Source organism: Vanessa atalanta, chromosome 20, assembly GCF_905147765.1.
Source record: "Vanessa atalanta chromosome 20, ilVanAtal1.2, whole genome shotgun sequence".
NCBI classification, from domain to species: Eukaryota; Metazoa; Arthropoda; class Insecta; order Lepidoptera; family Nymphalidae; genus Vanessa; species Vanessa atalanta.
In genome coordinates, this window is record NC_061890.1 from 5,813,605 (window position 1) to 5,828,076 (window position 14,472).

At 30.6% G+C, this 14,472-nt stretch overlaps 1 protein-coding gene across 1 annotated transcript in view; it reads right to left on the minus strand.

The window, feature by feature from the left end:
• The window catches only part of LOC125071746 (flotillin-2), a 251,237-nt gene that overhangs the window by 160,938 nt on the left and 75,827 nt on the right, over positions 1 to 14,472 (minus strand). The window lies entirely within an intron of this gene.

Consider the following 14,472-nt stretch of genomic DNA (forward strand, 5'->3'; position numbering starts at 1 on the left):
TATTATATTAAAATTAAAAGTCGTAATTTTTAGTCTGTATATTACGTAACCTAAAACACAAGTCACCGTGGTATGATGTCATATAGGCAAAAACTGTCATTTCAATATCATCTGGCACTTTGCTAAATAACTTTTCTGAAGTTTTAATGCTAGTATTTGTACACTATACACCAACGACAGCGATTGTAATTTACTATTTTTCCAAAAAAAACACCAAATACACACACAACTGTTGTTTTTACCAATATTACGTCACCAAAATGACAGTTTTTGCGGCAATAAAAAATTCTATGGCAAGAAAACATGTTTATTTTATCGAAATATATTTTTTGCAGTTTTTTATTAGGAAAATCAACATTTTGAATTACTTTTAATTTGCGAATTACAAACGTAGTAGAATACCCTATTTAAATTTATATTGTTTCGTAAAGTTTACAAAGGCCCAGACAGGGTGTCTGGTATATCACATGTGAGTCTTAGTTAATTTTAAACTATTGTTTATACTTTTTGGTACAAGAATCTGTTAATGAGGTTAGATGTGATACAAAATGTACTGATAACGTACTTTGATCTTAACATATTAAAACTTGTTTTCATAAAAAACTGGCTACCCGTCCTAGCTTCATACGGGAACAACAACATTTTTTATAAGAATTTTTAAACAACTTTAACATTGAAGACAAACATAAACAAAAAAAAAAATTGTTATTTTACCGGCGAGGAAAGTTTCTCGGATTTTCTCTACTTTAATAATTAAGACCTTCTAAGCGTACAAAAGGCTGGAAGTCACTTTTATAGTAGTGTAGTACAGTATGTATTTTTGAGCAGTTTGCATTTTTGAGTTTTAAATAAGGAAATTTAATACCGATTAAATTTACAAAATAACTTCTTCTAGTATTATATTTTACTTTAATGTTAATTATTTACAAAGTTATATAATATTGATTATTATTATATTTATTGTATAAACTAAATAAGTAAAAAATACAGAAAAAGATTACGCATATAAATATATCGAACAAAACAATAACAAGGAACAGATAATAGATAGGAATGACTATTATTATTATAAATGTTTACATATGTCAAAATATAATAAAGAAATGCATAAACACATATTGAAACACACTTGAAATTTTACTAATATTATGGGCATTATATTTTCGGCCTTGTAAAGGTGACGTACAAAAATATTAAAAAAAAAAAAATTGCACGTATGTTCATCCGGGTTCAACTGGCTTTAAAAAACTAACGAGCTTCGTCATTTATATAAAATGATATGTACAACGTCCGCCTTGTCACTTTAATAAGGTCGGCTTTTTTATGAATTATTATTTAAAAATATAACCACTACAAGAAAATATTTCGCATCATTAAAGACAAATACGACTTACAAATTATTCAAATTACGAACATAACATCATAACGACAACAATTAAAGAAGTTTTATTTAATCCGTGTTCTAAAACTTACATAATTTAGCATATTCAAAAATTTAAAGCTCATGTAAAAAACCTTTGATCAATAAGGCCAATTACTCAATATGTAATTAATTTAAAGATAAAAAGCGAAGACTTAGTATTCGTTGATTTCTAGGCAGGAGATATAAAAAATTAATTGTACTATACTGACATAAGCTATAATTTAAATGGTCAGTTACTACTGAGTTGCTTGCTAGTTTTTCTCAGTTGAATCTACTTTCCGAACCGGTGGTAGTTTTACATTTAATTCAACACTGCAACATGAATATTAAAACGTGCTTTCATGAGCCTACTTGAATAAAGAATATTTTGGTTTTGATATTGGATAGTATTGTCATAAGTTCCAAAATTATCTGCAATTTCTACGTACTTGGGCTATTTGACTCACTCATGTAAAGTAAAATAATAGCAATAAAAATAATATATTCATTCGTTTTATTTGTTAAAGAGACCAGTAACTGCTCAAGCAAGAAAATATTAATATAATATATTTATTTAATAGCGTTTATTTGTTTCTTAGTTTATAAGTGAAAATAATATATATGAGAAATTTAATAAATTTATTGCGAAATATTACTTTAAAATATAGATTCAAATTTGTATAATTTTAAGTACCAATGTAAAAAAATTATCATATATCATATACCAGTTATCCAACTAGCCGTTTCGCACCGAATTATTTTATTTTCAAACAAATCTTCAATCATTTAACATGTCGACGGGGAACGGAAAATAGTTTATATGGTACTTAATACCTTCCGCTCACACACAGGCAAAGTCGCGGGTAGATAGTTATATATTAAAAACTAGTTTATAATATTCTAAGCGACTTTGAATAACTATAAATTTTATGAAAAAAAAACACGTTTTTCAAGGAATCTCAATATGGACGAATTTATATCAATAAAATCAAGAAAAAAAAAATTAAGTTATTAGTAGTATAGTAACAACATTCTACTGCCTTTTAAAATATCAAAACGAATTGAAAAGTTTTATTCATAAAATTGCTTAATTATAAGTCTCAAGACACAAAGTCGTAAATATGAAGTTCAATTTTAAATACGAAATTTATGCATGTGAATAAGGAAGAGGAATTATTACTGTGGTTGAAATCTTTCCGGTCGTGTCAAATTTGCCGCCCCATCAAATTATGAGAGTGAGGATCGTGCATGCGCTTCTTTTTGTGCACACATGGACAGACATCACACTCTTTCTTCAAACGCACACTACGATAATTATATATATGTTAGAGGTGACAAACGAGCAGGAGGCTCACCTGATGGAAAGTGACTACCACCGCCCATGGATCTGCAACACCAGGGGGCTTGCAGGTGCGTTGCCGGCCATTATACAAACATATGTATAGGGAATATCATTGCTGTTCTAAAGATCATTTCAACTTGTCTTTTTCTCTTCTTGAGAAGAATTTCAAAGGACTCCTGCAGGTTTCCTTACGATGTTTTCCTTGATCGTCGAGCACGAGATGAATTATAAAAAAAAAACAGTGTTGCTGACCCAAGTTCGCACTCTTCGGTTAGTAAGCAAACCACTATGCCATCTCGGCACTTTCAAATAAATATTCCACTATAGGTTAACTTTATATTTTGCGTCAAAATACTGTTCCTAAATACAATATTTTCATCTTTTTCGTTTTATTCATTTTGGAACTGAATACTACTATTCACATTCATCAGAAGTACGGAATTATTTTCATAGATAATACAGCGAATAATTATTAAAAAATATATACATAGTTATATAGAACAGGGGAATATTGTATATAAGAGCTTGGTCTCACTGTAGTACGGCTGTTACAACCCGAATGATAAATAGTCACGTCATTAACAACAGGAATTTGTCAACAGCTTGCGAAATATCGACCGTTTGCTACCTGTTTACGATCAGTGACACCCCAATAAGTGCGAGCGAGACAGAGTCATAAAAAAAAATTATTCATTCCAATCACAGGAGGAGTGAAGACAAATAAACAACTTCAACATTGAATAGTGTTCATTATTAAAAGGAAAAAAAATGTCGGCAAAGTTGTTATAGGAACTGTAAAATTAAAGTGGTTATAAGAAGTTCAGTGAAATAGTATTGTATTATAAATAAATATATATTAAATAAAAACTGTTTGTTGTTCATAACAGAGTAGAGTTATGAGCAAATCGTATTGAATATGTAAGTCTTTACTCCTTCTACTTCTATTCACTTATCTTTACTCCTTCTACGATTGAAATGGGGTAAACAGAAAAATAAATTTATGAAATGTCTACTTAGAAAATTACATCAGGTCAATGTGGTCTGTCTTCGTTCCTGTAAGAGCCTTTCAGATACTGAAATAAAATTACTTATGTCCGGCCGCTGAAAGAATGCAACTCTTAACTCTTGGAACTAGAACGTTTGGACAATGTAACTTTGAACGTTAGTTCAAAAATAAATCAATTACAACAAATAATTTCTGACAAAAAAACAGCTGAATTACTTTCACCGATTCTTCTCAGGTCTGCGGTTTTTCTTTCCGAACCGTAGGTAGAGTTTTAAAAATCAATAGTAATACTTCTATGTTCTATACAGATATTTGAATAAGCGCAAGAAAAATAGACGAGAATTTTACGGCAATATACGAAAGAGCGGATATATCGCTCAGTGCGATAATATATGTACCTACCTAATTTAAATGTTTGTTTACATCGCATTATCGACAAGAAGACCTCTAATTATCCATACGAAGTCCCGACAGATTGCTAGTGACATAGAAAATATCCTTAAAGACGCCCAACTTAAACCATAAGACATGAGTTTTGAAATTAGGAGCAGAGCTTCAATCAAATAGATCCATTTCTATTGTCATTATTAGCACGGCCCAATTTTTAGCACACGAGCCAAATAAATATATCGTCAAATGGTCAAACACGTGATTGAATTCAGACAAACGCCACGAGCGTATCGGATTTTTAAACAAAAATATATTTTTTTGTTTAAAAATAAATATTTATGTATGCTTGCTTATTATATTCTAAACATTTGATACTTTAACGCTCTTCTGTCATTTTCTTTCAAATGATAAATTTCGGATGAAAGAAAGTGAGAAAACACTTTAATTTGGTATAGTCATTCACATATAGTGGATTGAAATTGTTTTTAAAAAGGCTACTTGTTATTGATTAACAAAAATTTAAAACTTTTAACTCACGGACAATTCACCAATTTTATATACAAAAGAAAAATATAACAATTAAATTTAAATATTTAACATTAAACAAGTATCAAGTTTAACATTTTTGAAATTAAATGAACTTTATTTATATGTTAACTTTACGTTGAAAAACAAAGTGTCATTTAGGTTAGTTCGTACGATCTACGTGTAAAGTTAAACCTTGAGAATTCTAAAAATAAATATTAGCGAACCCCGAACTGGTACGAATAGTTGCATAACTACAGGTTTACCTTTTTTTGCCAGTGGAAGTGATCTTTTGTGCAAATATAATATACAAATTCGTTGCTCACTTCGATCGGTGAAAAGCTTTGCGAAACGTCATACTCTAATAATATTCATAACATTATTGTTCATAAGCAAAAGCAGTTTCACAATTGTCTCGATACACAATCAATGTAAATAAATAAAAAATCAAAATATACTTTATTCAAGTAGACTTACTCAAACACTTTTGAATCGTCATTTTACAAACTATATTAAGTCAAGCTACCACTGGTTCGGAATGTAGATTCTACCGAGAAGAACCGACAAGAAACTCCGTAGTTACTCTTTTTCAACATTTAAAATACAAAGTTATTTTAGTTAATTATATACTTTACATACAATTATATATATATATATATCCTGCCTAGAAGTCATCAAGCATTAGCTCCACGCTATTTTATCATCTATATAATCATGTATTCATATATGCTTTTTAAAAATAAATACGGAATTTATATTTATAGAAACGGAATACCTTGCCCCAAGAAGGATTTATTGACTTTAGCGGAGTCGGCAACTTGGCCCTATAGGCTTATCCTTGCGTCTCGTTTGCATACCATGATTATCACTGTTTCTATCAAAGTGATTAATGTTACTGTGAATATACATAATATTGTTGTAAATATATTGAGACGCAACAGAGAATATTCCTACATTGTCAAAAACATCCCCCTTCGGGTCTCTAGCTCCAAAATTATAAACCGGACTGCACTCTTTTGTAAAATAAAAACAGATTCAATATCTGTAGCGCTAACACAAAGTAATATGTCATATGACATAATATTATGAAAATAACCAAAATATAAAAGACCCGCCAGACCTTGTTATGTTCGCACGTGTATATATAATCGCGTGTGTATAAGGGTCTATATAGAACCTTCGTATTGAAGGACAAATGTAAGAAAAAACCTTGTTGTTTTTTGGGCCAGGAACCTTCGCGGTCGTACGCGACTTACCAAAGTTTCATCACGATCACATTAATAGTTTAGCAACGCATAGAGGGCGAACATACAAACAATCATTTTATTTTTTTAAGAGGTATATGTTATAATAAGAGCCCAGTGCAATCTATATGTAATATAAAAAAGGATAAATTAATTTGTTTTTTACTTTTATGTACAAAAAAACCTTTTTTCTTCCTTTCTATTAATATTTTAAATACAAAAGTACACGTATGCGAGTATACACTCTTTTATTTTTAAAAGTTTTAAATGCGTTACAAAACTAAGTTAAATAAGGGAAAAAAATTTCACTCACGTCACGGACGCACGAGCCTGTGAAGAGAGATATAGCAGTATTTATATAGATATATATACTAAAAATAAAACTGCCTTATCACTGAACCGTTATAAAAATTAATATTGAGGTAGTCCGAAAGGTTTCTTTTTTGCACGGACGTAAGAAAGTCAACTTGTTAACAATCAATAAACATTTATTTTTGGTATTTTTTTAACGACAAAATAATTTTTTATAAGATAGTAATCAATTAATCGTATATATTTCGCACATTAAACCACAAAACTTGATATTAATGAGCTTGAAATTAAAGCTTTATTTCATATAATGTAACTAGCACAATGACAACTCTCGTCTGGGACGTCAAACACAACTGTCTTTAAATTTTAAAAAAAGAATACGAATACTTTTGAAAGTATTCGTTTTTTACTTTTTTAAAGTGTTGTTCCTTTTACTTGCCCGAACAGTTTTCCGCGACTGGAAACTGCTATATAACTGGTTCAGTGTTTATAAATATAATTAAACAAGTGCAATGATATTAAAATATGTCATATTAACTGAATTTTAAGTTAGTGTATCACTCTGTCTATTGCTCTTTCACGGCAAAACCACTGCAACGAATTTGATGAAATTTATTATGAAGGGAGCTTGAACACCAAGCAAGGTCATAGGCTACTTTTTATGCCGAACTCCTAATCCCTAAAACGCAAGCGAAGTCGCGGTCGACAACTGGTTTTATATTTATTAAGTATTTACCTACTGTTATAACACCAATATATATTTTAAAAATAGTCTATGATAAAAAAATATAAAAAACTGGTCTATTATTTTAATTAATATAATCATAAATATATATATTATTCATCAGAAAAACCTAGCCGGTTACTCCTTGGTCAGGGGGCTAATTCTACTATTTTTTTTTTAGGTTTGAAATTCTTCCAAAAGAATGTTACAACATTCCCTTAACGGAACTTACTGGTTACGCTTACAAAGATTACAATACTTTCCCGATTGATAGTAGAATTAGCCCCCAGATCAGCTTACTTGGTATCTTGGCACAAATAAAATCCAAAAAAAAGCTTACTTGGTAGAAGTAAATTGAGTGTTTAAAACTACCTAAATTATGGTACTATTATTACAAAAAGGCTTGTTTTGTTTGTAATCTTTGTACAAATCCGACTTTTTATATTACATTTAAAGATGAAGCAATTAGGCAACAATGATTTAACATTAAAGCTGTACGGACAATACAAAACATTATATTTAAAGATAACAATTAGAAGAAGATAAATTATAATCGCATGAAAACGCGTGGCAACGAACTCGAATACGAAGAGCGTGACGTAGATTTCTTTATATCACCACGTTGAGGTAATTAAGAAAACCAGATAACCGTCATCATTCATCATGACAATAAACCTATTAACGTCACAAAAAATGAAGTTAGGTCTTGAGACATTCTTAGAAGTAATTTCCATTATTCAAACGCCAAATATAAATACTGCCGACTGCCGCTCAGTGGTACGAACACGTGAATACTAACCAACGATTTCGGGTTCAAAACTCGGGCAAGTACAACTGAATTTTCATGTGCTTAATTTGCCCAGCACGATATGAACTGAGAAAGTTCATATCGTGCTAGGCATGGTGACAAAATACATCGTTAGGATACCTTCATGAGTCGGATGAAAATCGCAATGGAGTTGCGTTTTAAGTAGGTTGAGCTCCAAACCTACTCAAAAAATGAGAAGACAAACAGTGGAACAGATCGAGATAATTTTTGTATATTAATATTGTTATGTAATAATGAGTTATACCGTTTTCAAGTTAGCTTGATCTTTTTGACAGACGGGCTAGTGATGAGAAACATAAAATATAACATATATAACAGTCGATGGAACGATGGAATGCGTAATTCAAATTAGAATTCAATTTTTTTTTTTAATAAGATATTTTTCTAAAAAGAGTTATACCAGCTAAAGAGACGCCAACCAAAAGGACCCCCGTTCATAACAATAACTTAACAATGATCTTGAATAAGGATTTTTGTAATCGATAATTGTAGCAGTTACTTCCTGAGATTCGCGTCCCTACCGTCCGACCGATGTAACATTGTACAAGCGTCTACTATTTTCAGTGTTTCTATTTAAATTTTACTTTGAAGCAATAATATATATTAGAAAAAGTCTTAATATTTTCGGATAACGTTTGAATCTTTAGGAACTTTTGTATTATAGGTTTTTTTTTAAATATTTTTACAATTTATAAAATCATTAAATTAAGAAAATAATATGTTTGTCATAAAAAAATATATCTGTCAAAAAGATCAAGCTATCTTGTACAGGGTATAGTATAATTATTACAAAATTTATATTTCTGGGCGTTCCAATGTCCGTTAGTGAAGGTGACCTTACCATAATTGGCCTTCCTAATATTTATTATAAAGTCACTTCAAACAAGTCTTAAACCATATTTACCGTTTCGTAGACCAGTTTTTCGTATTTTGATTTACATAATTCAAATATCTTGAGTTTATATGAACATATATATAATCATGACATTTTTTGCGACAACCCATATAGAATTTATAAAGTATAACAAAACCTCTTAACAAATATTTATGATTTTTATTTTTCACGAAAGGGAAATCTTCAGAAAGATAGCCGACTCCTGGGGTTTCCACCGGTTTATATGGGGTTATTACCTACTGAAACCACTCCGATGACCGTCTACGGTACAGATCGGAGAGGCTGCATGATGCCATGTTGATATAACGCATCCTCGGTTTCTCCCGTGCTGACTCGCTCATGGTTTGGCGGAGCTCTTTTCAAAGATATAATCTAGCCGCCCACAATCCTCGCTACTGCGTGAGGCAGCACGAAACCAGTCATGTTGTCCTAACATAAGAATTACAACAATTTGTATAAACATAAAATAGTATGTATATACATATAATCACGAAAGACTACCTCGTCATTTAAGTGGCTAGCTTATGACACCGCAGTTCCCAAGATCCTAGGTTCAAACCGAATGAATAAAAAGTTATTACTGGCCCATCGGATAATAATTGTAAATGTACACGTACGGCGTGAAGGGTACCCTCTATGTAATCGTGATTCGAGATTGATATTCTATTTTATTCGTCATTTATTATTTTAAAATATATTACAGGTCATTTAATATTGTGTGTGAAATATTGACAGTACGCGATATATTGACAGTAGTAAAAATCTGCATTACCAAACCAAGACATATGAATAAATAATATTAAATTCGTCGACATTTAAAATCAAATATATTTCGTATAATGTAATATTTTTCCGTGAACTTATGTATTCATATATACTTTTAAACTGACAAAATTTACACAATCACTTATATCGCTATTAACACGTGCACTATTGATGCTTATATCGCACGTCTATGATAACTATACACTATTTGTACAATTTCATTCGCTATGTACAATCATTACTGTCATCGTTAGCTTACCCTTGTCCTATTTATTTGGATCGGCACTTTCTTCCATCCATAGTAACATTGTAGTAACTCATTTTTATGTTAAAACTCTATATACAGATACATTTTACTTATTAGTAGTATTTCACGCAAATTCACGCAAATTCATCAATTTTTATATCATGGTAACCAAATAAGCTAATTTAAAATTTCGCGTTATATAATCATAAATTTAATGATTTCTTTATATTCGACGATAATATGGTACGAGCTATACTTAGAGTAATTTTAAAAGAATAACATCAGAAATGATTAATCTATTACGGACGTATCTTGTATATTTCTTTATAAGGCTGAAGTGACAATAGGCATGTCAGGGTAATCGAGTGTGAGCGCCTTCCAGGCTGGTGGACTGATATCTTGAAAGCGGAACCCACTGCGTGTGGGAATCTCCAAATATCGGCACAAGGTATATTAGGTCTTGGAAGACGCCTATATCATTTTCTGAGTATATAGATTAATCAGTAGTCCCTTTTGATTTGGCCAATCATACATCTCGCGGTATGCATCAATAATACATAAAAAATTAATAAAAAAGTAGCTCATTTATTTTCATGTGTTCTAATAATATTTAATAATGATTTGATACTAGACATCTCCTGTTTCAATCGTTGTTAATGTTCTAGTTTAAGAATAGAATACCAATTTATATTTATTCAAGAGAATAATAACAATACGTCATTGTATTGTAAATTCGTTACCGTTGTTAAAAGAGTACACTATATCTAAATCAGTGTTATAGCATACCGACTTAGTTGCAATTATTAAAAAGGATTTATACGGAACTAATTCATAAATTGGATCCAGTAGTAACAGGTTCACTTGTAACCTCGGAAAAACGCTTGTTCATTTGCAACTATTGCACGTTCTCATTTATTTTATAGTTTTTTTTATAAGTTCTAGGTAGGCAAATGACTCCACTCGGATGCCGTCACGCAAAATGCCTTGTTTCAGCTCCTTTAAAGGAACCAAGGTTATATAGGGAGGTAAAAACGAAAAGAATTCCATTTTTTGGCGGTACGACAGAGAAAATAGTTGCCAAAGTTTTAATTTATATATATGTTTAATTTATATATATAATATAATGTAAAACTAATATAATTAAATCTTATTAACTACTCTCAAGATAAATAGCATATCGTCAAATTATATATGAGCCGATATGGCCGAGTGTTTACAATAAATGAATCTTAACCGAAGACAGCGGTTTTAAGTCCGCGAGATTCACCACTAAGCTGGCTGATATTTCATACCATGCTCGGCTTGAAAGGAAAACATCGCGAGGAAGCCGGCAAGTGTCGGATGATATTCTGCCACAATTGAATTCAGAAACAATATAGAACTAAGCTCCAAGCTATTTCCTCAGTTTATATTATGGTAACGCACTAAGTACTTTTTGACGTTAATAGTAGATATATATGGTGCTACGAGTCAGGGAGTATCACAGGATTGAATGAGAACAAACTACTTTGACCTTGAATTGACGTGATATCATTGGTCTAGACCACAGAGTTTAGTCAGCCGAATCTAAGTGCATGTTGATTTGATAGTATGAAAACCGAGCGTGTCATCTTTTTTATACCTACGATGACTTCACGCCAGCCTTAAACCTCTAACTAATATTTTATAATTAGTACAGCTAATTGAGATACAGTATCGTTTACCGATGTTATGTTACCCTCATTATCACGATTAACTCCCTAGAAGAATTTTACAGTATACACAATTAAAAGACACACAAACTAAGATAATGGCGCGTCAAGTTTGTGTATGGTACATATTTCGGGCACGCTAGGTCCGATAGATTGCCTATTCCAAATATGAGGTGTAAAATAATCTTAAGTATTTTTTTCCTATTATGGATTCGTGTAAAAATGGCGATTTAATTCGGCGAAGATGTGATCGAAACTTTGAGAGTATAATATAATATAAGTGGATATACGTAGTTACGTGAAATAGTGTTTGAAGTATAAATAAATATACATTACTAAATAAGTGTTTGTAGTTATATAGCAGAGTTATTAAAAAATCCAATGAAATATGTAAATCTAAAGATGGTTTAATGTTACTACTTTATATATTTAGTTATAAAAGGTGTTTAAAGGGCTAAGAGTTATTTTTTGCGAGCAAACGAGCAGACTGGTTACGTGGTTCACCTGTGGGCCCACAATATTGTTACAGCCCACAGTTGCTATGCTCTAACCGTAATAGCCCCACTGATGTTAAGTGATAATCGCCATCCATGGACATGTATAGAACCAGAGATAGTGCCAAAACGCTGCCGGCCTTTGAGGTATCTGCTTATCCGCCTCTTGTCATATATATTGTAATGTGGGGTAGCACGATAGTTAGCAGAAAAGACTTGAAATAAATAAATTTGTTTCTGTGACGTCATGTTTAATCAGAAATCAAGTTGAATATCATTTATATAGGAAGTATATAAGCCTATTTTGTTTTTATCAATAACATGATCAATATGATAACAATTTTCGATGATGTCGTCATTATGCAATACACATCGAATCATTATATTAAAATGTCACAATCATTAGACTAATAACAGTTGAACTAACTATGACAACCTGATACCCAGCACTTTCGACTGTATTGCTCTTTTATTAAAGACTATATATGCATATACGTAAATAAACAAAAAAATACACAATAATACTTATTGAAATTGCAGTACTTAGTATCAAGTTATATTGAGGAACCATTTAATAAACTTGTATTATTAAACAGTTTGTTGTTGTGTCTCAATAAGTAAATACTGCATGTGAGGCGTGATGAAGTACATAACGGTCTTGTCAAGGTATTTACTTATAATTTTTTTGTATATAAGTCATACAACAGTTATCGTAATAACATTGACAGCTTCGAACCACCTTGCCTGATTCATATTTATTTTTAATATAATTTTTGAGTTTTTTTTTATTATTAATATACTTAGGCGGTGCTGTCACCTTTTCAACTGCCTAAAGATAATTTGGTTAACTGTATTTTATAAAAAATTGTGTCATTGTTTACACACTGTACCAAATCGGGATTTTTTGAACGACTACCGTTTAAATTAAAATGGACCGCTTTAAAGTTATCCTAATCGCCACAATAATAAAAATATATAATTGAAAACTCATCTTTGTTTAAAGTTGGTTAAAAATTACGAACATTACTTTCGTTTAGAAAAACATATTGTTTTCATTAATACAATTCGTATGAAATAAATGACTCTATTATAGATACATTGACATATTTATATGTGATTTATTTCATTGTAACATTTTATTTGGATCACTGACAATAAAGGAATTCAATATCTAAATTCAAACATAATCCTTTGAAATATACTAAATTTCATATTTCCAAATACTTATAGTCACCATATAATTATTATAGACTTCATTTACAATTTGCAGATAATGTGACCAAAAAATTGAGGAAAGTCTCTCAAGAAAAAGACTTCTCAAGTAATCGATCAATGTTTAATTTCGTCCTTAACGTTTAATCGTAATACTTTGATATTATCTAAATTTCTTTTTAATTTTTTCAACTAGTAGATAAATGCCAATTATCTTTTAAGACATCAAATTTAAATTTGCTATTGGCGCATCGAATTTGCAAAATTAAATTTTTATTTAACCCTAAAGTAATAAATAATTAAACAACATTTTTAAAACTGTCACGGGAAGCCAATTTAAATCATTTGTTTAAAGGCCTATTAATAATTAGGAGTAGACTAATTAAAACAGTTTCGTAAAATACATATATATATATATATATATATTTATGTGTGTGCTGTGCCGTGTGTATATACACACACAAGGACAAGCAACGTAGTATATATGGTAGGTACTACCCAGAGTCACACAAAAGAGTAATGGTGGCGGAATGAGGGCATGATCGTAATGCCGATGCATAAAATATGCCAATTCCAAATTTAAAAAAAAAATGTTTCAATCAAAAATTCGTAGTCGTAACGTCCATTTCGACCCTTGGAAGCAAGAAATTCACTATTTTCTATGAACGGAAGATGAATTTGGCTTATGTCATTCAGGCCGCTAGTTGAATGGCACCGTTTAGTATAATGGCTTGCTTATTGAATAGATTAACAATTTATAAACATAACATATATCTTTTCCTTTTTAACTTATAATTAATAGGGGTAATAAATATTCAATAATACTATAATCTTACACGGTTCGTTGTGCGAAAAAATTTAACCAATAAAAAAAAAAATAATATACGCAGGCTTAAGTCTCTGCTTCGGTAACTAGTTACAAAGAAACAAGATAAATTAGTTATCGTACCAATATTGTAAGGTTAATAAGGTACGATTTTTTGTATTCGTTTGTCTCTTATAATATTATTGGCTACGAATTCCTAAAATAGAGTATCATTAATTTTATGAACTATAGGTACCATGAATGGGTGCGGAAAAACCTCCTACGGCTATTTTATTGTAAACAATATCATTTTATGTATGTATAACTTATTTAATTGTGAATATATGTAGGCAGGGGCAAAGGTGGGCACGCCCTTCCAAAAAAATAATTATCGTACATAAACTTAAAATTGTTTCAAACAACTGCATTTAAGTCTAATGTGCTCTGCATAAAAACACATACATATATAATTTTTGTACAACAATTACATCTAGGATATACACAATGGTAGACTACAATAGAGTGATAAGTATACTTGTATGAATGTATTATTTTTTAATATGACGTTGATGTTTGATAACAATTAATA